At 37.7% G+C, this 24,860-nt stretch overlaps 1 long non-coding RNA gene across 1 annotated transcript; it reads left to right on the forward strand.

Annotated features, from left to right (window-relative positions):
* Window positions 1-1,401: 1,401 nt before the first annotated feature.
* LOC130460712 (uncharacterized) lies at window positions 1,402-2,604 on the forward strand. The gene is made up of 2 exons (XR_008920775.1): window positions 1,402-1,598; window positions 2,204-2,604. It is a non-coding gene; the product is annotated as an uncharacterized lncRNA (long non-coding RNA).
* The last annotated feature ends 22,256 nt before the right edge of the window (window positions 2,605-24,860 follow it).

The raw sequence follows: 24,860 nt of genomic DNA on the forward strand, positions 1-24,860 counted from the left end.
TAACCTCTTATGACATCAATTGTGTCTGTAGCTCAGTGGATAGAGTGTGTTGTTTTTACGCAGGAGGTCGTGGGTTCGAATCCTACCTGATGTGTTTATTTCTTTTTAACCATTTATTAATATTAATTATAAACATTTCTAAATTTAACTTATCAACATTAGTGTCTGTAGCTCAGCGGATAGAGTGTTTATTTCCTAACCAAAAGGTCGTGGGTTCGACCCCTAGCTGATGCAGTTTTTTTTTTAACCATTTATAAATAGTACTACCTACGTGATTATAAACCGCTATCTCAGATAGCGGTTTACTTAAGTCAACCGCTACCTGAGATAGCGGTTTAGTGTCGCTTCGTTAAAAAAAAAAAAGACCGGTTTTAATGCTGACGTGGACGGTATGGTGGGAATTAAGTTAAAAAGTGGCGCATTTTGGGAATTTGATGTTTTTTAAACAATATTGAAGGAAATCGCTCAATAAAAAATGAGAGGGAATTTGATTCATCACCTTCTTCTTGGTTTTTCTTCCTAGCTCCTTTTATTTTTACATAAAACATTTTTATGGTGATTTTTAAAAAAGAGAAAAACTACTTTCTTTTTTAAAAGAAGGAAATGTCACATATACCTCTTTACTTCTTATATTTCTTTTGTTTTCCAATGTTGTTTTTTCTTGAAAATTGATCCCATGAAAATTCATTTTTCTATGAAATAAACGGGTCAAAGCTCTGATATTGCTGAGACTTTTACATTTTAAACTTAGATCTTTGCACAAATAAGAGGATCTCTAAATGGCAATATAATTTGACAATTAGCTTGATATGCCACATAGGATTTCGAGTTATTTCATTTTCTAACTAATTTGTGCTTTGATGGCTAACAAGCTTGTTATTTAAATTGGTTTCACTTATCAATTAATTATTTGACAACTTTTGAAAGCTCGTTGTCAAGCAATTTAGCTTGTTTAAGCTAATTAGCTTGGTCAGGCTAATTTAATGTTTCTACTCCAATGGTCTAACTATTAGCTTAAAACTTTTATAAATTATAAGTTAGTCCCTGACTATAATCATTGGAGATGCTCTAATATAAACATTTGCTTCCCATGTTCGTTAGAAGACATGAACAGAGTAACAATATCAAGTTTTTTTAAAAATAGAAATCAAATTTCAGACGATCCATGCCCGTATTTGTGCGGGTAAACTGATAAATTCTCCTTCCATTTCGTGGAAGAAAGTTGAGGTTGAGGTGGTCCTACTAGTATATCAAGAGTGAATAAAGGCACATTTGATGCTCCAATTATATCAAAGTTATTCTTATTTTGTTGAATAATTTGATTAATTTTCCCCTTACAAATAAATAAATGTTTATATAAATAAAGTGTTGGATTATTGGGGCCTTTCTTTGTGCATTAATAGCAGTATTAGTTGGTACTGGGCCTATTGGCAATGAAACCCGCAAATTTCGCGTTGATATTGAAATAGAAACTTTCACATCTCATCTGGATGATGGATGATGGATGATGGCTGATGGGTGTGTTTGAATTCTTTCAAGTTCCAAATTTATTACGGAGTAGTTGGTTTCTTGATCTTTGTATTAGAGCATCTTCAACGGTAAGATAATTTCTAAATTAACTTGTCATACTATGTAATATATCAAACTTTCTTTTTTAGCTAGTTGAATGGTTAGCTATTAGCTTGATATTCATGTAGTCATTTTTGTCAATCAATATTTTAAATATAGTTTAATTTAATATTATTTTATATGCCATTTTTTTCAAGTAAATTAGACTGTTTAAGCTAATTTGCTTGGCCAAACTAATTTATCATTTGAACTCCAATGGTCAAGTTAGTAGCTTGAAATTTCTAAAAATTGCAAGTTAGTCTCTAGCTACAACCATTAGAGATGCTCTTATGCTTTCTTTAGAATTCCATCTCCATATTTCTGAATTTGTTCTTGCAATACATAATGCTCTTATAGTCTTATGCAAAGAGAGAAAAGAAATACGAGTAATAGGTTTGCATTATATCCGTGTGTTTCTTTGATTCTTACGTTGTACACATGTTTTTAAAATTGGCCACATTACATCCTTGTATTCGTAAAATTTAATCAATGACATTTTCTACTGTATATTCCTTTCCTTTTGTCTTGACAAGAACTTTTAATTTATCAAATCTCATAACAATAAGCACTAACATTATTTTCCCCCTTTTTGTAGGTAAATGCAATCCCGAATTAGTAAGAATCTGAATTTAAGTTTAATTAGAACCAAAAAAATAAATTGCGTCTAAATAATGCTATCAAATTTGTTGCCTGGCGCAGGTAGCAACAAAGCGTGGCGTTTTGGAAAACACTACTTACACCACTAATCACTACTACCAGTCTACCACTAGTCCTACTCCTACTCCTACTCCTACTCCGTACTACATTTCCAAATTTTCTTTGAAGCGGTGTCTTAATTTGGTCAAACCGGTACGACGTACAAGTTATCTAAAAGCTACTGTAATACCGAACCCGAGACCAGTACTTAGAAGAAGAGAAAATGTTGTGTTCATACACATAAAATAAAATGGTATGAACTATGAAGTACTCCGTATATATTTACTCATTCCTTGGTCTCTTTTTGTTTTCCAATTTGAATTCTTTTTATGAAACAAAAAAGGCAAAAGGAATACTAAACTGCTAATGGTATCAAATACTCCCTCCGTCCCTTAATACTCGCACCGGTTTGACCGGTGTGGAGTTTAAGATACTTGAATTGACTTTTAATTTAATAGTGTTAGTTGATAGTGAACTATTTTTTTAATATAGTTAGTGGGAAATGTGTAAGGGATGGGGAGTGGTGAGTGGGGTATGTGAATTTTTAAATGATTTTTTATAGGGAATAGTGGTGTAGGTGGGTTAATAGGTAAGTGTGAGAAATAATATAATATTGGTAAGAATTTCCATTTATAGAAACGGTGTAAGTATTAAGGGACGGCCCGAAAAAAAAAGCGGTGCGAGTATTAAGGGACGGAGGGAGTAGGTTGCCTTGCGAGGTTAACAACAAAACGTGGGGTTTAGGTAATTCAAACAATCAAACACACATGCAGACAGAATTAAATACTTGGAACTTTGACTTTACAAAGGTCTTTACTCGAGGACCTCAACCCAAGGTGGCCACCAACTTGTTATGGATAATTAGACAAGCATATTGTTGCAATTTGCAAATGAGATAACATGTGTTGCATTTATTTCTCTTGTGATAGCTATATTATTTTCATTTTGTGCATCTCTAATATATTAGGGAATTTATGAGGTCATTTTCGTAAATAATATTTTGGTATCTCTTATAAAATAGTCTAAAATACCCTCTCTAACTTCATCATCAAATTGAATTAAGTAAAAAGGCTGATTGTTTTATAACATTGAATTACGAGTATGGTGCAGCGCCCAAAGGGAATGGGGTTAGGGGTGCATGCAATGGCAACCCTAAATGATACGATGCTTTTCAAGCAAGTTCATCGCCTTCATAGTGATCCCAACCTCTTATTTCAAAAATTATTTTTAGTACCACGGGATGTTTGATCTGTAAACTGATAAATAAAATTCGAAATGGAGTCTCGTGGGGGGTTAGGGGTTTATAGGCAACATGCAAGCTTTTTGAGAGTGGTATGGCCTGAAAAGTGGGAAATGGTAGGACTATTCAAGCAACAAGCATGACTTAGGTTAATGGCCAAGTGCCTGAAGTAAGGTCGAATCACTTACTTGGTGCCTCATCGAAATGGATGGTCCACGATTTCATTGACTATAGTTTATCAACATGAAAAGCTAATTTGGTAAGGGAGAGATTTGAATGGGAGGACGCTAGGGGTGTCAAATCGGATCAACGGATCGGGTTTGGGTCGGAATCATCGGATTCGGGTTGAAACGTATCGGGTTTGAACGGATTAATTTGGCTAATGGGTCGGATCGGATCGGATTGGAAACTTAACGGATCGGGTCGGATTTTTTATGCACGGCTTAATATCGTATCATGTTGTAAACGGGTCGGATTGTAGTCGGGTTGGTTCGGATCGGATTAGAACATGACGAATTGTTAACGAATTTAGTCGGACTATAACGGGTTCGGGTTCATATTGGGTCGGGTTCATATCGGATCGGATTATATAATCGGGTAACGGAGTAACACGTGTCGGATTGAAACAGATTTAGTCGGGTTACATCAGATTCAGTTTTATACCGGTTCGAGTTATTATTGGATCGGGTTATCTGATAGCGGGTTGGAATCCGAGTCGGGTCCATTTGGTTCCAAATTATATAATTATAATATCGATGGCTTATTTAGGGGACGAAAACGATAACCAACTTTGTAACACCCCGACAATTCTCTCTTTTCTAAAATAATCTTTTAATATAAAACGTAGAGAATTATCAAGGCATTATCGCCCGTGTGAAAACGTAATGGCTTATTCAGAATTTTGCAGCGGAAAACATAAAACTAACTTTAGGTTTATAAATAATCGATTACAGGTTTAATCCCAAAAACCAATCAACGAAAATAAGGAAATATAAATAGTACGACAAGTTTAAAGTCCAAATTAACAAACCAAGTCACTTAGCAAAACAAAACTAAATACAAGCTCTCTAATCCCGATCCCCATGATGCATCATCTTCAAACCTGTAGATGGACAATGCTTATTGATCCTTAGAGACTGCTCACCAAAGATTGGGTCATCACAGGATCAATAAGGCATAGCCATAATCAACATGCACAAGCAAAAGCACGTAATCAGCAAAGCTGAGTACTACATACTAAAACAAAAACAATCTTAACATGATACTAATAAACGATAAGTAAGGGCAAACAACACATATTAATTTGAAATACCACACTTGACTAGACTAGGCTAGACTGGACAAGACTTTTATAACAATAACATTATTTTAATTGAAATAGTCAATGGACCGAGTTGCTACTAGAAACTTCTTCTTCTTCACTAAGGAAGACGAGGTACGGGCGCGACTCCGTAAACCCCAATGACCTGCGATATCGAGGGACTTTTGAATAAAATAGAACCGGTGATCAATCCGGCCCCAGAAAAAGCCATAGGCTACCCATGACCCCAACTCCTGATTGTCCGTCACTTTAGACGTGCATAGTCTAAAGCTATTGCTACTCAGTTTCACTTTACAAGATTTACAAATTAAACTCTGTTATGACTCAACAATCACATAAGTCATCCAATCAACAATTATTCTCCACTGTTTTTATCTTGGAATTAAGTACGTGATTACAGAGATGTCAATCAAGACTTATTCCAATTAATTCAACCTTTCCTTTAATACTGATCAACCCCTCTATATGGGTATAAGGTTCCAACTTACTAAACAAGGTCCACAGCCCTTATAAAGTAGTGAAAAGCTAAAAGGGAACAACGATCAATCGACCTGAATCAATATATATAATAATCTAATGTTCCCAACCAACATGTTCGCATCAATCATCTACTAACATGTTATAATTCTCATAATGAAACATATATGCTTAACATGTCCATCCTACAATATTAAACATGCACTTTCAACATAACCAAGTTCATCAATAATATCAACATAACCAAGTTCAACAACAATCTCAACATAACCAAGTTCAACAACAATTTCAACACAACCAAGTTCATCAACGATTTCAACATGGTTTCAACAAATAACACACATTCCAAGCACACAGGTATGTACGTACCTTGTGTAGACAAACTGATAGGCCACTTTAACGAATTCAAAAGTCTCCCACAAAGAATTCTCCGCCTAAAATGATCAAGAAACGTACCCAAATCAATTCCTAATAATTTACAGCAACACTAACGTACTCTAAACACATCCTAAACATATTTAGAACATTCCCCAACATCGAAACTTAATTAATTAACTTCCTAGAATAGTGATTACTACACTAATGATCACCAATTATCATAAACTCCAATAAAGCATCCCTTTTTAAAATTCCAGCAATATAAAATAGTTTAAAACTTGGCCAAACCATAATTAATATGCTTAACATCATAAAAACAATAACCTTAATAACTCATAAACATCATACCATGATTTTAAAACTATTAAAACCTTAAAAATTCATGCTTTATTAATTAAAAATCATTATTTCAATGCAATCGCATAATCTGAAAATTAAATTTATTATTTAAACATAATATATAATCTGAAAATATAATTTAATCATAATAACTTATAATTTAAATTCAATAAACATGAATTAAATCACTAAACTAATTTAAAACCCTAACTTACATATTAATCAACCAAAACTGAAATTAATTAATTTACAATATCAATATCAAATCTGAAAATTATAATTTAACTATAAAGATTAATAATTTAATTCAAGAAACATAAATTAAAATCAATAAACTTAAATCAAAATATTTAAATAACTTAGGGTTTAAGAAATAACCAAAACAAGAAGGGGAGGAGAGAGACTGCCGGCGAGCAGGGCACGGCAGCGGCAGGTTTGGGCGGCGTAACGAAGGGTAACGACGGGTTGATGGCGGTGCTCGGTGGTGTTGTGCGTGGCTGCGCAACAACAGAAATAGGTGAGGAGGAGAGCAAGAAATTTAAAAACGAAAAAGGAACGAAAGAGACTACCGTGCTCGGCAGTGGTCGAGGTTGCGCTGGTGGTTGCGCTGACCGAGGGAAGCTCACGGAGTAGCGGTTGCTGCGTAAAAAAACCGAGCAAGGGGAGGGGGAGTAAACGGTAAGGAAAGACGCAAAGGAAAGGTAATGAAAGAGAAGAAGGAGAACGAAGAAGAAGAGAGGTTACCCGGTGGCGAGGAGGTCCGGCGGTGGTGGCGGCGACTGGGACAGCGACGGTCGTGAAGGGAGGAGAGAAAAACGGCAGTGAGGGAGGAGGGTTTGAGTCCACGTGAATTTGAATGAGGGAGAGGAGTTGGTTTTGGTTTTACGTGAATAGAGTAGTGGGTTATGGGTTTATGCTATTGGGCTTTCCCAAGTGGGCTAGAATTAGGATTTAGCTTTTATGATTCGAATTTAAAACTGAATAGGATCGTTTTCTAAATTCAACGTTTTTTCCTAATTCAAATTCTTTTCAACATAAAATTCTAAAATTATTTTTGATTGCACAAACCGTTAAAATATTTAGAATATATTTAAATAAAATTAAATATACATTAAATATATAAATATAGTTCAAAAAATCGTTAAATATTTAGAACGTACTTAAAATAAAATAAATATACGTTAATTCTATATATATTACTTAAAATTCATAAATTCTATTTAAATAATATACGTTAAAATATATTCATAAAATTTATAAATTTATGGGGGATTACAAACTTTTAAAAGTAATAAGAATTTAAGATCAGTAATATAAGTTATTGAGAACTCCCTCCGTTCCATATTTATGTTCAAATTTATACTTTTCACGTTTGTCAATGCACATTTTGTATCATTTATATCTCTAATTATACATTAGCAAAAAATTATAGAATTTTGATATTATTAAAGTATTCATTGAGATGAATCAAACAAGAGCCCACATGAATATGTTTTTTCTTATGTATTGGAAACAATTTAGAAGATTCTCTTCAATTGTGAATAGTGTCAAAATTCTAAATTGGAACATAATTGTGGAACAGAGGGGATATATAGTATATAACTTAGTTTAACACTACCTCCGTTCCTGATAGTTCTTTACGTCTTGGAATATGTGTCAAAAGTAGAAAACTTTCACCGTAGATTCTCACTATTATATACATGAAAATGTTAGCATGTAAGATCTTGTTAGATTGGTCTCGATATATATTTTCAGAATATTAACTTTTTATACTTTTTTTCGTATACGAAATTGGATGTCTTAGTAGTTAATACTCCCTCCGTCCCAGATTAGTTGTTACACTTTCCTTTTTCGTCTGTCCCAGATTAGTTGTTACACTTCTAAAATAGGAATGACCCCACAATTATTATATTGTCTCTCTATTCCCACTAAATTTTTTTTGTCCCCACACTCTCTCTCATTCAATTAAAAAAAAATACCCCACTAACTCCTATCATGTCTACTTTTTCAATAAAATAACAATTGATAACCAAACAACCACTTATCACCTAAAATTTTGTGCAAAGGTAAGTGCAACAACTAATCTGGGACAGAGGGAGTATTGCATTAGATTCCGTGCAAAATAGTAAGCGTAAATAACTTTATGGAACAGAGGTAGTAATCGATAACGATGAACTAATAACTAATAAAGTTTATTACATCGTATTAACGAAACATTTATTAATGAACTAATAAAGTTATAGTGAACGAGTATAATTTGTAACAAAATAAAAAGTATACGTCCACATGTGATTACTTTAACAAACTAATAATAACTTATGGATTGATGATGATAACCATGAGCCAAAATATTTACAACTTATGATCAAATGGCATATCCGTGAGTCAAATATTTACAACTTATGATCAATGTTACAAGTAAACGCTTAAATAGTTGAACTAAAGCAGGTTCATCTACCCCTGAATCTACCTCAATTACAAGTTTCATTTGACTAGAGTATATAAAGGGAGACATGAAGTTCAAGTACAATTGTATAACTAATAGTCATACGCATTGTATAACTAATAGTCATACGCATTGTATAACTAATAGTCAAACGCTTTATTGGTAGTGCAAAATATTTAATGTTCTCTTATGGGTCGTGAACGGATGGGTTAAACGGGTTCTGATCGAAACTGGTTTGGGATTAAACGGGTCATGGGTTGAAACGGTTCGGATTAAACGGGTCACGAATTACAAACATATTGGATTATAAGAATTTTCCTCGGGTTGGAACGGATTCGGGTTCAAACGAATCGGATCATAAACGGATTTCGGATCGCTTCGGCTAGGATTATGCGGATTCGGATTATCACGGATCGGTTTGTTATCGGATTCAGATCTTAATCGGATCAATATTAACAGGTTGAGTCGGATTCGATATGAATATAATCGGACCGGGTCGGATTTCGAATTTTAGCTCGCGGTTTCTAAATGGTTCAGATTCTAAACGGTCGGACAAACCCATCGAGTTCACAGGGTCGGATTGAAAATTGACACCCCTAGAGGACGCAGTTAACATTCTTGAAATGGAACTTCCAAAGGAGGAGAAGGAGGGTTTTTTTGTATTGGCACCACTCTTCATCTAGCAAATTTACGATCAAATATGGGTATGCTTTTCTTGCTAAAAATTGTGATTTGGATTCAGAGAGCCGAGAAAATCAAGTGGTGCAGTATTTTAAGTTAATATGGAGACTTACCGTGTGTTCGGGAACTCTACTTTAATGAGGAAACGTGTGTAAAATTGTGGAAATAGGAGAATTCCTTAATTTTAGCTTGTTTGTTAATTTAAATGGAAAAGTGAGGAAAATAATATGTGTGGAAATCTGCGGAAGTCAACTTAGTTATATTTTGCCTACTTTATTTTCCACACTTTTTCCTTCAAAAGTGATGGGAAAACTTTGGAAATCTGTGGAGAACAAAATTAAAGAAGTGAAAAAAATGTGATATTCCAATTTCTCCAGTTTTTCGTAATAAGTAGCCAAACAAATTAAAATTTAGAGATTTCTTCAAATTTCTTCAGAATTACTTTTCTACAGATTTTCATAGTTTTGCTTTTCCTTACATATCCAAGTTAACTTGGTTCTTAAACACAGTGTTAAAATTCCACCAAAATAGGAACATTTCCTTTGAAAATTAACGTATAATGGGATTGCAGCAAAGGAGAATCTTGTCTATAGAGGAATAAATGTAGACCCTTTGTGTGATTATGGTGGACGTCATGAGGAAACTACTCAATATCTTTACAGATTTTGTTCAGTGTGAAGCTTGCGTGAGAGATTGGCCCATCAGCAATTGTTTCAGCTCAAAATGAAACGTGTTCATTGCAAAAATGGATATGAACCTATATCCTGCTCTTTAATAGAGAGGATAGTGGGGAGTGTAACAAATTTGATGTTTTTATTTCCATGCTTCGGAGTCTTTGGATTACTCGAAATGGAAGGGAATTTAGAAATAAAGGTGGCTTGTGAGGGAAGTTCTTTGGAATGCGGAATTGGGCCATAAACTACAAATGATTTTCAAGAGGGATTGGGAAAAGGACAATGATAATGGGCCTAATCAACCACCGAGATTCCATTACCTAGATTTGGGATCCGTGAAAGAATTTTGTACTCACTTTGTTTTGCATGTGGATGGATCGTGAGATTAAAAAATGGGAAAAAAGGATGTGGGTGGGCGTACAAGGAAGCTGGAAGTAGGGGTGTTCAAAAATACCCGACCCGCTGACCCGATACTAGCTAATTAACCGGGTAATTATCTATATTTTCTTAAATAATTGAGTTGGGTACCCGATCCGCAAATTTATTCGGGTATACGAGTCGGGTCATGGGCCGTGATATTAGTTAAATGGGTACTCGTATAGTCGTATACCCATTAAAAGTAATTTTATGAAAAAAAGTTGACTGTTGGTACTTGGTCTTTGTCTCTTTGGTAGTATGTATTCTGTAGGGTTTCATTTTGTTTTGTTTCACTCTTGCAGCCGCACAAATTGACAAGCCTCTCTCTCTCTCATCCTCTCCTTCTCCTTCTTCTTCAACTCTCACCGTCACACAAACTCAATAATACTCACAAAATCAACCACCAGATCGATCCACCGCACAACTCCACCACCTATTGCGCTGCCACACCACTACCCCTTGTTGTTGCTTACCCAACACTAGCTTCTATTGACTTTTCAATGCCCATTTTTTAGTTGGAGGATGTTCTCCCATTATATTACTGGATTTTCTTTTTTTTCTAAACACTGTTGGAAGTCCTAAAGAAAATGAGTGGGGAAAATGGGGGAATATGAAAAGTCCCACATAGGAAAACACACAAACTACATTTATTGTTTATATATGGGAACTTGAGGGAAACATTTGTTTAAGAAAGCATGAGAGTGGCATGCATGGACACACAACACACACGCGCGCGCGCCAGCCGGGTCGTGGGCCGTGGTACTTGGTACTTGGCGAATTCAGTTCGCGGGCGTGGGGTGGGTTTTGTGGGCCAGGTTATTCTTTTTGGTCAGAAGTGAGTTTAATTAATTCTAACGGGCAGAAAGAATTAATCAACCACTAATCCTGTAACTGTCCCATTAATCCCGAATAAATGTTGTTGTAACTGCCCCACTAATCACCCAGTAAACGTGGTAACCACCCACTACTCCACTACTAGTCGTTTATGACTGTTGCAGCTCTCCTACAAATACTTCTCTTCCGTTTTTCATAAACACACATTCACAAAAAATGATTCTCTACATTCTCTCTCAAATAAACACTCTTCTGTTCTTTCTGGGCAAGTATTCTGGTGTCCAACCGAGGCTTGTGAGTGCACACAAACCTTGGTGTCGTGTTAACCCTGGAGGGCAACCGCAAGTGTTCTACTACATGGGAGGTAGCGCGAAATTGTATTTTAGAGCACTGGTCCGGCCACGACGCGACAAATTGTTCAGTTCGTACATACGTAATATCCAGCTAAGTTGTTCAAATTGTTATTATAGCTAACAAATACAAAATGAAAGAAAAAAGTACTATCAAGATGAAAAGTTTGACTTGATTTTCTTTGCAATTTGATTAGTAAATAAAGGAAGGAGGTTTGTGAAGGAAACAATGCCCTTGGTCCAAGTATGCATTCTATGTTAAGTCTAATAAATGCGGTTCAGTATTAATTAACAAGTTAATAATTCAGTGAGATCAAGTGAGCTGAATGCCTAGCTAGAGGCCGCTTCAGTTCAAGTGGAATTAATGATATTAATCCACAGCTTACTCTTGACTGAACCCGTAGGGTCACACAAATAGTACGTAAACGGATCAAGTATTTAATGGCATTAAATACTCCAACTATGGATATTCGGAATCGACGGATCTTGGTTTCAGTGGGAGCTGAGATCGTCACAGGCAAGAAATGAATACTCCGGAAACGATGATATTGCCGGAAACGGAAATATGGATCGTATCGGAAATATAAATATTATCCAAGTCGTAGATGTTGCCGGAAACGGAAACATGGTACGTATCGGAAAATATTATCGGAAATAGAAATATTGCCGGAATCGGAAATATTGCCGGAAACGGAAATATTGTCTGAATCGGAAATATTATCGGAATCGGAAAATAATTCCGGAAACGGAAATATTAAATATTTGTCTGAAACGGAAATTAATTCCGGGATCGAAAATATTAAATATTGTTCGTATCGGAAATAAATTCCGGAATCGGGAATTTAATCGGAAGCGTATCGTACGAATAAGCATCGGACGAGGCCTGCCGGACGAGGGCCCAGCACGAAGCCAGGCCATCGCCCAGCAAGCCAAGCGCGCCACACGAACAGCCAAGGCCACGCCAGGCCCAGCGCAAGGCCAGGCCCAGCAGGCCGTGGCAGCGCGCACAGCGCGCGCAGCGCGCGCAGCTGCGAGCAGTGGGCTGCGAGCATTGCTGCAGCTCGCGTGGGCTTGTAGCTCGCGTGGGCCGTGCGGCCGTGTGGGCTGTGCGCGGGCATGGCCTGCACGCTTGCGGGTCATGCTCGCGTAAGTGTTTGTGTTCGCATACGAAACCTAAAACGTGCAGATTTCGTTTAATGATTAAATTCCTAATTCTATTTGATAAATTAATTAAATAAGAGTTTTATTATAATTCTAATTTAATTAATTCGTATCCTAATAGGATTCCAATTCTCTTTCCATACTCCTATAAATATGTGGCCTGGGTTCACAATTTATAACGAGTTATTCAAGTATTCAAAGTGAGTTTTTGAGAGAAAAAATTCAGTCACACATCTTGCTCAAAAGTGCCAAAAATTTATAGTACCTTAGGGGCGATTCTAGTTGGTCAATCTTAAGGCGGATCCGGACGTGCTGTGGACTATCTACGGAGGGACGACACTTGGAGTCCTAAAGACTTGTTCTTGTTCGGTTCGGGCGCAGCTAGGGAAGGCACGCAACAAAGAGTATGCATCTAAATTATGCTATATGATTATGTGTAAATAATATGTATTCCTGGCTTAATGGTTGTTTCCGCATGATTTATGAATTGTCATATGTATCATAACCTAACAGTGGTATCACGAGCCTCTTATTATTTTCATAATCTAAATTGCATTAACATGGTTAAATATTACAAATTTGCAAGAATTAAAAGGGGTGATTAATTTTCGTAATTGTTAATTAATTGCAAATTGCGTTTATTTAATTATACGTACGCAGTTTTTCGGCAGTTTCTTCGTTACTCATCCAAATCGAGTGATTTTTGTGTCAATTCCGCATGTAAAAGGCATTCTAAAATTTTGACAAAAATAATATTTTTCTGCCGAACCCAGAATTCTCAAATTCAAAGCCTAACTATGACTTTTCGAAGGTTTTAGGTTTTCGAATGCAAAATTTCGTAAATTTAAGATGTTAAATTAAATATTTGCGATTCTTGTTGATAAATCTTGAATTTTTGATTGACCTACTGTATATGTTTAACAAGTTTGAATGCCTAGCCTTGTTAATTATGCAATCTAATTTGTAATTATGATTAATTAGTTGAAAATTAGAATAATTTAGAATTAATTTGATTTTCATAATTAATTATAATTAATTAGAAACCTATGATTAAAAACCACCATAAAAATTGTAAATTTATGATAAATTTTAAATTTTTATGACCTAGGCTTGAATCCATGATAATCGGAAATCAATTGAATAATAAATTTTCGATTTTTCGCCCTAAAATTATGAAATTAATATTAATTTATTAATTTGTCATTAATTTTAAATATAAATTTTAAATTTTTATGCGATTCGTTCATATAACTTGCACGCACAAAGCAATGGACGCTTCGTGTTACCCTTAAGGGGTGTTGTATAGTGCGGGCATGCGACGACGAGCAAGGGAGCTCGTCGCCCGTGCGGCACGAATGCAATGAGCAAGGGCATGGTGCACGAGCACAAGGCAGCAGCCCTGCCTTGTGTCGTGGGCCACGAGCTATGGACGAATGAGGCATGGGCGAAGGCAAGGCACGGCAGTCGCGTGTGGGCAGCAAGCGAGCTGCGCCACAACGCGCACTGCCTCGCGCAAGCGCGCGCAGCCTCGCGCGCAGCGAGCGCAAGCTCGCGTGCCACGAGCGCTGCGCCCAGCGTCGATCGTGCGCAGCGAGCAATTGCTCGCGCACAGCGAGCGATGGCTCGCGTGCATCGAGCGCTGGAGCGCGCACAGCAAGCGCTGGCGAGCGCGCACAGCGAGCGATAGCTCGCGTGCATCGAGCGCTGGCGCGCGCGCAGCGAGCACCAACTTGTGCGATGGTTTGCGATGGGTAGATGCAGCAGCTATGCGACGAGCGCATGGGCTGCGCGCACATGGCCAGCGATGGCTGTGTGCGTGTGGCCCATGGGCGTGCGATGCGTAGGGTGTTTGCGTTGCGATTAGATCGTTTTGAATGTTTAATTTGAAATTTTCAGTTTACGTAATTTTAATTAATTTTAAATTAATAGTTTAAATTATTTTCTTGGATTTTAATTTTGAATATTGTAATTATAATAAATTTTATTTATTCTAATTATTTTACTAAAATTAAAATCATGAATTAATTTAAATACGACTGAAATCAAATTAAAATTTTTGGATTCAATTATAAATTTATATGGGCTTTAAATTTTAATTAAATTTGTATGTTTCCGGTTAGACTTGAAATACATTTTTGTGTTTAAAATTAGTAAAGCATATGAATTTATTGGTTTAAGTGGGAGCGCTTTTTAGTCATAGGTCTACGAGTCCTTAAGGTTAAAACAACTTGATTAGAATTAATAAGGACTGAATAATTGGTAGATTATTGGTGCCCTTGATTAATTGCTGCAAATGTTTACGTGATGCATAATGTGTTTTACTAACCAGCTATGTGGGCCATTCATGATAATGAATGGGTGAATGGTATATATTGTATATGTACTGTTTTGCAGGTTATGAAGTGACTAGTATGGCCCAAATAGGATAGAAAATATGGTCTGCGTACCATTAATTTGAATGTAATTGGTCTAAAGTACCAAAGTTGTTTTTCAATTCAAATATGGTCTGCGTACCATCAAATAGTTGTAATTAGTTTTAATTATAGCTTATCCTATTTGAAGAAAATGGTGCCTCCCACGGAGATTTTCAAGACGGACTTTGAAGTCAAAGCTTCAAGATGAAGTCGGGCCATACTAGATCACATTTATCTTATGCATGCTTTAAGTTATTTATTGCTTTAAATATGTCTTAATTATGCATAAGATTGTGGCTTGATTATGTTGCATGATTAAGGATTTTAGTTCACATAAAATCTAACCAACACAGTAAGAGCCTTAAGTTCCAAACTTAAAAATTGAGTTAAAAGGTGCCATGCCAAAATATACACTTGCTTGGATATCCTTTACATCAATCTAGTAATAGTTTTCGCTCAGCGAGGTGTTACTTATTGGTCCTAAAGGGGCAAGGTACACAAATAATTGTGAGTACATGTTAGTTTTGGTGAAACTCAACGATATAAGTAAGGAGTCCTTTTATGTCGTGGCAAAATCGATAGGTTTACCTAATAAGTTCTTAGACGTACCTATCAACCAAGAATAGTTTCTAGACTATTAGCAAAAGGCTTTTGCTTACCTAAGATGTTTTAGGATTAAGTCGACAAACTGTGCTTAATTCTTCAATGATTTTAGGATCTTGGAATCATTTTATTCACACCTGCCGGAACACATAACTTGAATAAAATGCTTAATAAACATTGAATTATGCATGTATGCTAGAATTTAAGTTTATTAAGAGAAACTGTGAATGGTTATTTATTTGTTTATTCTTTTCAATTGTAGTTTTTAATATGGCAAACAACAATCAAAACATCATCATGGGTTCTGAGCTTATGGTCAAGCTGAACCTGGCAAATTTTCTTGAATGGGAAGCTAAGCTAGTTGAAATAGTCAAACTCAATGGACTTGAGTATGTACTATCACATCCCATGCCAAGCTACTATGCCAGAGACATGACCCCTGAGAGATTTTACGCCTGGGATGCGGATCTCAAAAGGGTTATAAGTCTCATGCTGAACAATATCCCTGATGATTGGGCTAGAAGGTTTGTAGCCTATGAACCTTTTACGCTCATCAAGAATCTGAGGGATATCTGTCGTGGAAGCACGGAGGACAGGGACCTGAACGTCCATGAGTTGATTGAATCAATGTCTGGTCTAAAGGTTAGTTCTCCCAACAGGTGTTATAGGATGGAGGTCCAAGAAACACATGTTCAGCTCCTTCGCACTAAACAGAGGGTAGGCGTCCCACTGAGGTTCCATGTGGATCTTATGCGTTCATACTTTGATCGCCTAAATCTACTAGGAACACCAATAAGCGAAAGGATGGCAGTCTCTATCTTGCTCAATTCACTACACAGTGGGTTTGGTCGCTTCAAGCAACTATACCTAAGTGAACCAAGAGAAGAAATAGTTGCAGAATTTGTTCACCTTGTCAGAAAGGCTGAAATAATACTGGACTGTGAAGCCAAAATTTACTCAAGGCTAGAAGGAGACCGTTCAAGAAAGGTGGAAAGTCCAAGGGCAATGCTAAATCAAAGCAGGACAAGTCCACATCAAGCTGTCTTTATTGTGATGGAATAGGCCATTACAAAAGAGAATGTCCAAAGCTAAAGGAAGATCAGAAGAACGGAACAGTCGTTCCATCTTCAGGTATTTTCGTTATAGACTGTATACTTGCTAATTCAACTTCTTGGGTATTAGATACAGGTTGTGGCTCACACTTATGTTCCAATCCACAGGGACTAAGAAGAAGTAGAAAGTTAAGCAAGGGTGAAGTCGACCTACGAGTGGGAAATGGAGCACGGATTGCTGCATTAGCTGTAGGAACTTACTTTTTGTCATTACCCTCCGGGCTAGTTTTGGAACTGGAAGAATGTTTCCATGTTCCAAGTCTTACTAAAAACATCATTTCAGTTTCTTGCTTAGATGCTAAGGGATTTTCCTTTTTAATAAAAGACAATAGTTGTTCGTTTTATTTTAAAGAGATGTTTTATGGATCTGCTAGATTAGTCAATGGACTTTATTTATTAGATCACGACAAACAAGTATATAACATAAATACCAAAAAGGCCAAAAAGGATGATTCAGATCTTACCTATCTGTGGCATTGTCGATTAAACCATATAAACTTGAAACGCTTAGAAAGACTTCAAAAGGAAGGAATTCTAGAACCATTTGACTTAGAGGATTATGGTAAATGCGAATCATGTTTACTTGGCAAAATGACAAAGCAACATTTCTCTAAAGTTGGAGAAAGAGCAAATGAACTATTGGGTTTAATCCATACAGATGTATGTGGACCAATGAGTACAAATGCTAGAGGTGGTTTCAGCTACTTTATCACTTTCACTGATGACTTCAGTAGATATGGTTATGTCTACCTAATGAAGCATAAGTCTGAATCCTTTGACAAATTCAAGGAATTTCAGAGTGAAGTAGAGAATCAATTAGGCAAGAAGATTAAGGCACTGCGGTCTGATAGAGGCGGTGAATATCTGAGCTATGAATTTGATGACCATCTGAAAGAATGTGGAATTCTATCAGAATTGACTCCTCCTGGAACACCACAATGGAACGGTGTGTCGGAACGGAGGAACAGAACCTTGCTAGACATGGTCAGGTCAATGATGGGTCAGGCCGAACTTCCATTAGAATTTTGGGGACATGCACTAAATACAGCTGCACTCACTATAAATAGAGCTCCGTCTAAAGCTGTCGAAAAGACTCCATACGAATTATGGTTTGGAAAGCCTCCAAATGTGTCTTTTCTTAAGATTTGGGGATGTGAAGTATGCGTCAAACGATTAATTTCAGACAAACTTCATCCAAAATCTGACAAATGTATCCTTGTGGGCTATCCAAAGGAAACAAAGGGGTATTACTTCTACAATACATCTGAGAACAAGGTGTTTGTTGCTCGAGATGGTGTCTTTTTGGAGAAAAATCACATTTCCAAAATGACAAGTGGGAGAAAAGTAGACCTCGAAGAAATTCGAGTCGAACAACAAACTCTAGAGAATGCTCAAGATGACATTCAGGATGAAACTCAGAGATCTTTAGAAGAATCTGGTGAGAATCATGGTCAATCTAGAAATGTTACCCCGCGTAGATCGCAAAGATATAGATCTCAACCGGAAAGGTACTTAGGTATTTTGACGAACGAGAGCTATGACGTTCTATTACTTGAAAGTGATGAACCTGCGACTTACAAACAAGCTATGACGAGCCCTAGCTCCAAGCAATGGCAAGAAGCCATGCAATCTGAATTAGACTCCATGTCTGAAAACCAAGTATGGGATTTGGTCGATTTGCCAGATGGCTACCAAGCCATTGGAAGCAAATGGGTTTTCAAACTGAAAAAGGACAAGGATGGGAAACTTGAAGTTTTCAAAGCTAGATTGGTTGCAAAAGGTTACAGGCAAGTCCACGGTGTGGATTACGATGAAACCTTTTCACCAGTTGCAATGCTAAAGTCTATTCGGATAATGTTAGCAATCGCTGCATATTACGATTACGAAATATGGCAGATGGATGTCAAAACTGTTTTCTTAAACGGCGTTTTAACAGAAACTGTGTTTATGACACAGCCTGAAGGTTTTGAGGATCCAAAGAATGCTAAAAAGGTATGAAAGCTAAAGAAATCAATCTACGGATTGACGCAGGCATCCAGGAGCTGGAATATACGTTTTGATGAAGCAGTCAGTGACTTTGGTTTCATCAAGAACGCGGACGAATCTTGTGTATACAAGAAGGTCAGTGGGAGCAAAATTGCTTTCCTAGTATTATATGTCGACGACATATTACTTATCGGAAATGACATTCCTGTGTTGAACTCTGTCAAGATTTGGCTTGGGAAATGTTTTTCGATGAAAGATCTAGGAGAAGCACAGTACATATTGGGCATCAAGATTTACAGAGATAGATCTAAAAAGATGATTGGACTTCGTCAAAGCACTTATATCAATAAGGTGCTTGATAGGTTCAAGATGGCGGACTCCAAGCGAGGCTACCTACCCATGTCTCATGGAATGACTCTAAGCAAGACTCAGTGCCCAAAAACACTTGATGAGCGTAGACGAATGAATGGGATTCCATATGCATCATTGATTGGTTCAATAATTTATGCTATGATATGTACACGCCCGGATGTTGCGTACGCACTCAGTGCTACGAGCAGATACCAGTCAGACCCAGGAGAGGCGCATTGGACTGCTGCCAAGAACATTCTGAAGTACCTGAAAAGGCACAAAGATGACTTCCTGGTCTATGGTGGAGATGATGAATTAATTATTAAAGGCTATACGGACTCAAGTTTCCAAACCGACAAAGATGATTTCAGATCACAGTCTGGGTTTGTCTTCTGCCTCAACGGAGGAGCAGTAAGCTGGAAAAGTGCTAAGCAAAGCACCATTGCGGATTCTACAACTGAAGCGGAGTACATTGCTGCACATGAAGCAGCAAAGGAAGCTATATGGCTAAGGAAGTTCATAGGTGAACTCGGTGTAGTCCCCTCCATTAAAGGACCAATAGCCCTGTATTGTGATAATAACGGAGCTATTGCACAGGCAAAGGAGCCTAGACACCACCAGAGAGTCAAGCATGTACTTCGTAGATTTCACCTTCTACGAGAGTTCGTTGAAAGAAAAGAAGTCGAGATAAGCAAAATTGGTACTGATGACAACATATCAGATCCATTAACTAAACCTCTGCCGCAGGCGAAGCACAACTCGCACACTGCAGCTATGGGAATCAAGCATATTGGAGAATGGCTTTGATGTCTCTGTTTAATGTTTTAAAGTTTTAGAGTTTAAATCTTTGTAAAACATTATTGGTTAATCATTCACAATAAATGAAAAGAATTCATTTTTCCATTTAATTTGTGGTTTATTAAATGATGAGTCCCTTCAATTTGACGATATATTCAAGATAGACTGTCAGGACCAGTCCTGTGACTAAGAAATGTCTATCAAGTGAACTTGAATGTCAAAGGTTGAAAATGGTCCCTAGTCGGAGTTTTCTATAAAATTGGACGCATAGAAAACGTTAGACGATTAGAATGCAAGATGACTAGTAGTTCTATTTCTTGAACTATGTGGACATGGCAATGTCATAATCATTTGCATAGATACTTACTTTGGGAAGACTAGTATCGGACAAGACCTATGAAACTTTACTATAAGAGATGAAAATCTGTCATAAGTAAATTTCATTAAAATTATTAGACACTAAATCCTCAATACCTGAGTGATTTGAGATTACTTGTTTGAGAACTGGTTGCTTTGACGTTGACCAACCGTCGCACCGTAAAAGGAGGCTATAAAGGCAACGCTCAGGTAATCACCTATCAAACGAAGTCTAATCTCAAGATCACAAGATTGGGATTGTCCTCCCATAAATCGGGATGAGATGCTTAAAAGTTGTACAAGGCCACTCAGAGAGCTAGAAACTGTGAAATGCATGGCCGTGCTCGGATGAATCATAGGCTATGATTATCTGTTTATTTGATCAGTTGAACTCTGAAACCGAGGAACACCTCTGGACATAATAAGGATGACAACTCTTACCTTATGTTCAAGAGCAAGCATCGAGCGACAAAGAAATTAGGAAATGCACACTTGTCCCTAAGGACAAGTGGGAGACTGAAGGAAATAATGCCCTTGGTCCAAGTATGCATTCTATGTTAAGTCTAATAAATGCGGTTCAGTATTAATTAACAAGTTAATAATTCAGTGAGATCAAGTGAGCTGAATGCCTAGCTAGAGGCCGCTTCAGTTCAAGTGGAATTAATGATATTAATCCACAGCTTACTCTTGACTGAACCCGTAGGGTCACACAAATAGTACGTAAACGGATCAAGTATTTAATGGCATTAAATACTCCAACTATGGATATTCGGAATCGACGGATCTTGGTTTCAGTGGGAGCTGAGATCGTCACAGGCAAGAAATGAATACTCCGGAAACGACGATATTGCCGGAAACGGAAATATGGATCGTATCGGAAATATAAATATTATCCAAGTCGTAGATGTTGCCGGAAACGGAAACATGGTACGTATCGGAAAATATTATCGGAAATAGAAATATTGCCGGAATCGGAAATATTGCCGGAAACGGAAATATTGTCTGAATCGGAAATATTATCGGAATCGGAAAATAATTCCGGAAACGGAAATATTAAATATTTGTTCGAAACGGATATTAATTCCGGAATCGAAAATATTAAATATTGTTCGTATCGGAAATAAATTCCGGAATCGGGAATTTAATCGGAAGCGTATCGTACGAATAAGCATCGGACGAGGCCTGCCGGACGAGGGCCCAGCACGAAGCCAGGCCATCGCCCAGCAAGCCAAGCGCGCCACACGAACAGCCAAGGCCACGCCAGGCCCAGCGCAAGGCCAGGCCCAGCAGGCCGTGGCAGCGCGCACAGCGCGCGCAGCGCGCGCAGCTGCGAGCAGTGGGCTGCGAGCATTGCTGCAGCTCGCGTGGGCCGTGCGGCCGTGTGGGCTGTGCGCGGGCATGGCCTGCACGCTTGCGGGTCATGCTCGCGTAAGTGTTTGTGTTCGCATACGAAACCTAAAACGTGCAGAATTCGTTTAATGATTAAATTCCTAATTCTATTTGATAAATTAATTAAATAAGAGTTTTATTATAATTCTAATTTAATTAATTCGTATCCTAATAGGATTCCAATTCTCTTTCCATACCCCTATAAATATGTGGCCTGGGTTCACAATTTATAACGAGTTATTCAAGTATTCAAAGTGAGTTTTTGAGAGAAAAAATTCAGTCACACATCTTGCTCAAAAGTGCCGAAAATTTATAGTACCTTAGGGGCGATTCTAGTTGGTCAATCTTAAGGCGGATCCGGACGTGCTGTGGACTATCTACGGAGGGACGACACTTGGAGTCCTAAAGACTTGTTCTTGTTCGGTTCAGGCGCAGCTAGGGAAGGCACGCAACAAAGAGTATGCATCTAAATTATGCTATATGATTATGTGTAAATAATATGTATTCCTGGCTTAATGGTTGTTTCCGCATGATTTATGAATTGTCATATGTATCATAACCTAACAGTTTGATTTGTTACAACTTACAAATAGCTTTTTCTTTCAAAGTTTGGTACAAAATCTGGTAGAATTGAAAAGTAGGGAAGAAAATCCGGGTACCCTTGACCCGACCTGGGAAAGTAGGGTACCCGAAAATCGGGTACCCGGATTTCGCGAGTCGAGTCATGGGCCTCTTTTTTCACTACCCGGCAAAGCGGGTACCCGAAAAGCCGGGTACCCGCTGTTAGGTTATGATACATATGATAATACATAAATCATGCGGAAACAACCATTAAGCCAGGAATACATATTATTTACACATAATAATATAGCATAATTTAGATGCATACTCTTTGTTGCGTGCCTTCCCTAGCTGCGCCCGAACCGAACAAGAACAAGTCTATAGGACTCCAAGTGTCGTCCCTCCGTAGATAGTCCACAGCACGTCCGGATCCGCCTTAAGATTGACCAACTAGAATCGCCCTTAAGGTACTAGAATTTTCGGCACTCTTAGGTAAGAAATATGGCTGAATTTTTCTCTCAAAACTCACTTTGAATACTTGAATTAATCTCTCAAAATATGTGACCCTAGGCACGTATTTATAGAGTTATGGAAAGGGAATTGGAATCCTAGTAGGATACGAATTAATTAAACTTAGAATCCTACAAGAACTCTAATTAATTAATTTATTCTTTTAGGAATAGGAATTTAATCATATACTAATTCTAATAGTTTTAGGAATCATGCATGAACACAAACTCACACACACACGGCAGCCACAAGGGCCGCCCATGCGCGTGCGTGCGAGCAGCAGCCCACGCAGCGAGGCCCACGCAGCCGTGGCCTTGGCGCGCGCTGGGCCTGCCTTGCGGTAGGCCTGGGCGCTGCCTTGGCTGGGCTTGTGGCACGCGTTTGGCTTGCTGGGCGATGGCCCGACTTCGTGCTGGGCCTTCGTCCGGCAGGCCTCGTCCGATGCTAATTCGTACGATACGATTCCGATTAAATTCCCGGTTTCGGAATTCATTTCCGATACGAACAATATTTAATATTTCCGATTCCGGAATCAATTTCCGTTTCGAACAAATATTTAATATTTCCGTTTCCGGAATTATTTTCCGATTCCGATAATATTTCCGATTCTGACAATATTTCCGTTTCCGGCAATATTTCCGATTCTGGTAATATTTCCATTTCCGATAATATTTTCCGATACGTACCATGTTTCCGTTTCCGGCAACATCTACGACTTGGATAATATTTATATTTCCGATACGATCCATATTTCCGTTTCCGGCAATATCATCGTTTCCGGAGTATTCATTTCTTGCCTGTGACGATCTCAGCTCCCACTGAAACCAAGATCCGTCGATTCCGAATATCCATAGATGGAGTATCTAATGCCATTAAATACTTGATCCGTTTACGTACTATTTGTGTGACCCTACGGGTTCAGTCAAGAGTAAGCTGTGGATTAATATCATTAATTCCACTTGAACTGAAGCGGCCTCTAGCTAGGCATTCAGCTCACTTGATCTCACTGAATTATTAACTTGTTTAATTAATACTGAACCGCATTTATTAGACTTAACATAGAATGCATACTTGGACCAAGGGCATTATTTCCTTCAGTCTCCCACTTGTCCTTAGGGACAAGTGTGCATTTCCTAATTCCTTTGTCGCTCGATGCTTGCTCTTGAACATAAGGTAAGAGTTGTCATCCTTATTATGTCCAGAGGTGTTCCTCGGTTTCAGAGTTCAACTGATCAAATAAACAGATAATCATAGCCTATGATTCATCCGAACACGGCCATGCATTTCACAGTTTCTAGCTCTCCGAGTGGCCTTGTACAACTTTTAAGCATCTCATCCCGATTTATGGGAGGACAATCCCAATCTTGCAATCTTGAGATTAGACTTCGTTTGATAGGTGATTACCTGAGCGTTGCCTTTATAGCCTCCTTTTACGGTGCGACGGTTGGTCAACGTCAAAGCAACCAGTTCTCAAACAAGTAATCTCAAATCACTCAGGTATTGAGGATTTAGTGTCTAATAATTTAATGAAATTTACTTATGACAGATTTTCATCTCTTACAGTAAAGTTTCATAGGTCTTGTCCGATACTAGTCTTCCCAAAGTAAGTATCTATGCAAATGATTATGACATTGCCATGTCCACATAGTTCAAGAAACAGAACTACTAGTCATCTTGCATTCTAATGACGTTTTCTATGCGTCCAATTTTATAGAAAACTCCGACTAGGGACCATTTTCAACCTTTGACATTCAAGTTCACTTGATAGACATTTCTTAGTCACAGGACTGGTCCTGACAGTCTATCTTGAATATATCGTCAAATTGAAGGGACTCATCATTTAATAAACCACAAATTAAATGGAAAAATTAATTCTTTTCATTTATTGTGAATGATTAACCAATAATGTTTTACAAAGATTTAAACTCTAAAACTTTAAAACATTAAACAGAGACATCAAAGCCATTCTCCAATATGCTTGATTCCCATAGCTGCAGTGTGCGAGTTGTGCTTCGCCTGCGGCAGAGGTTTAGTTAATGGATCTGATATGTTGTCATCAGTTCCAATTTTGCTTATCTCGACTTCTTTTCTTTCAACGAACTCTCGTAGAAGGTGAAATCTACGAAGTACATGCTTGACTCTCTGGTGGTGTCTAGG

The sequence above is a fragment of the Spinacia oleracea genome, chromosome 5 (genome assembly GCF_020520425.1).
Source record: "Spinacia oleracea cultivar Varoflay chromosome 5, BTI_SOV_V1, whole genome shotgun sequence".
In the NCBI taxonomy this organism is placed as follows: Eukaryota; Viridiplantae; Streptophyta; class Magnoliopsida; order Caryophyllales; family Amaranthaceae; genus Spinacia; species Spinacia oleracea.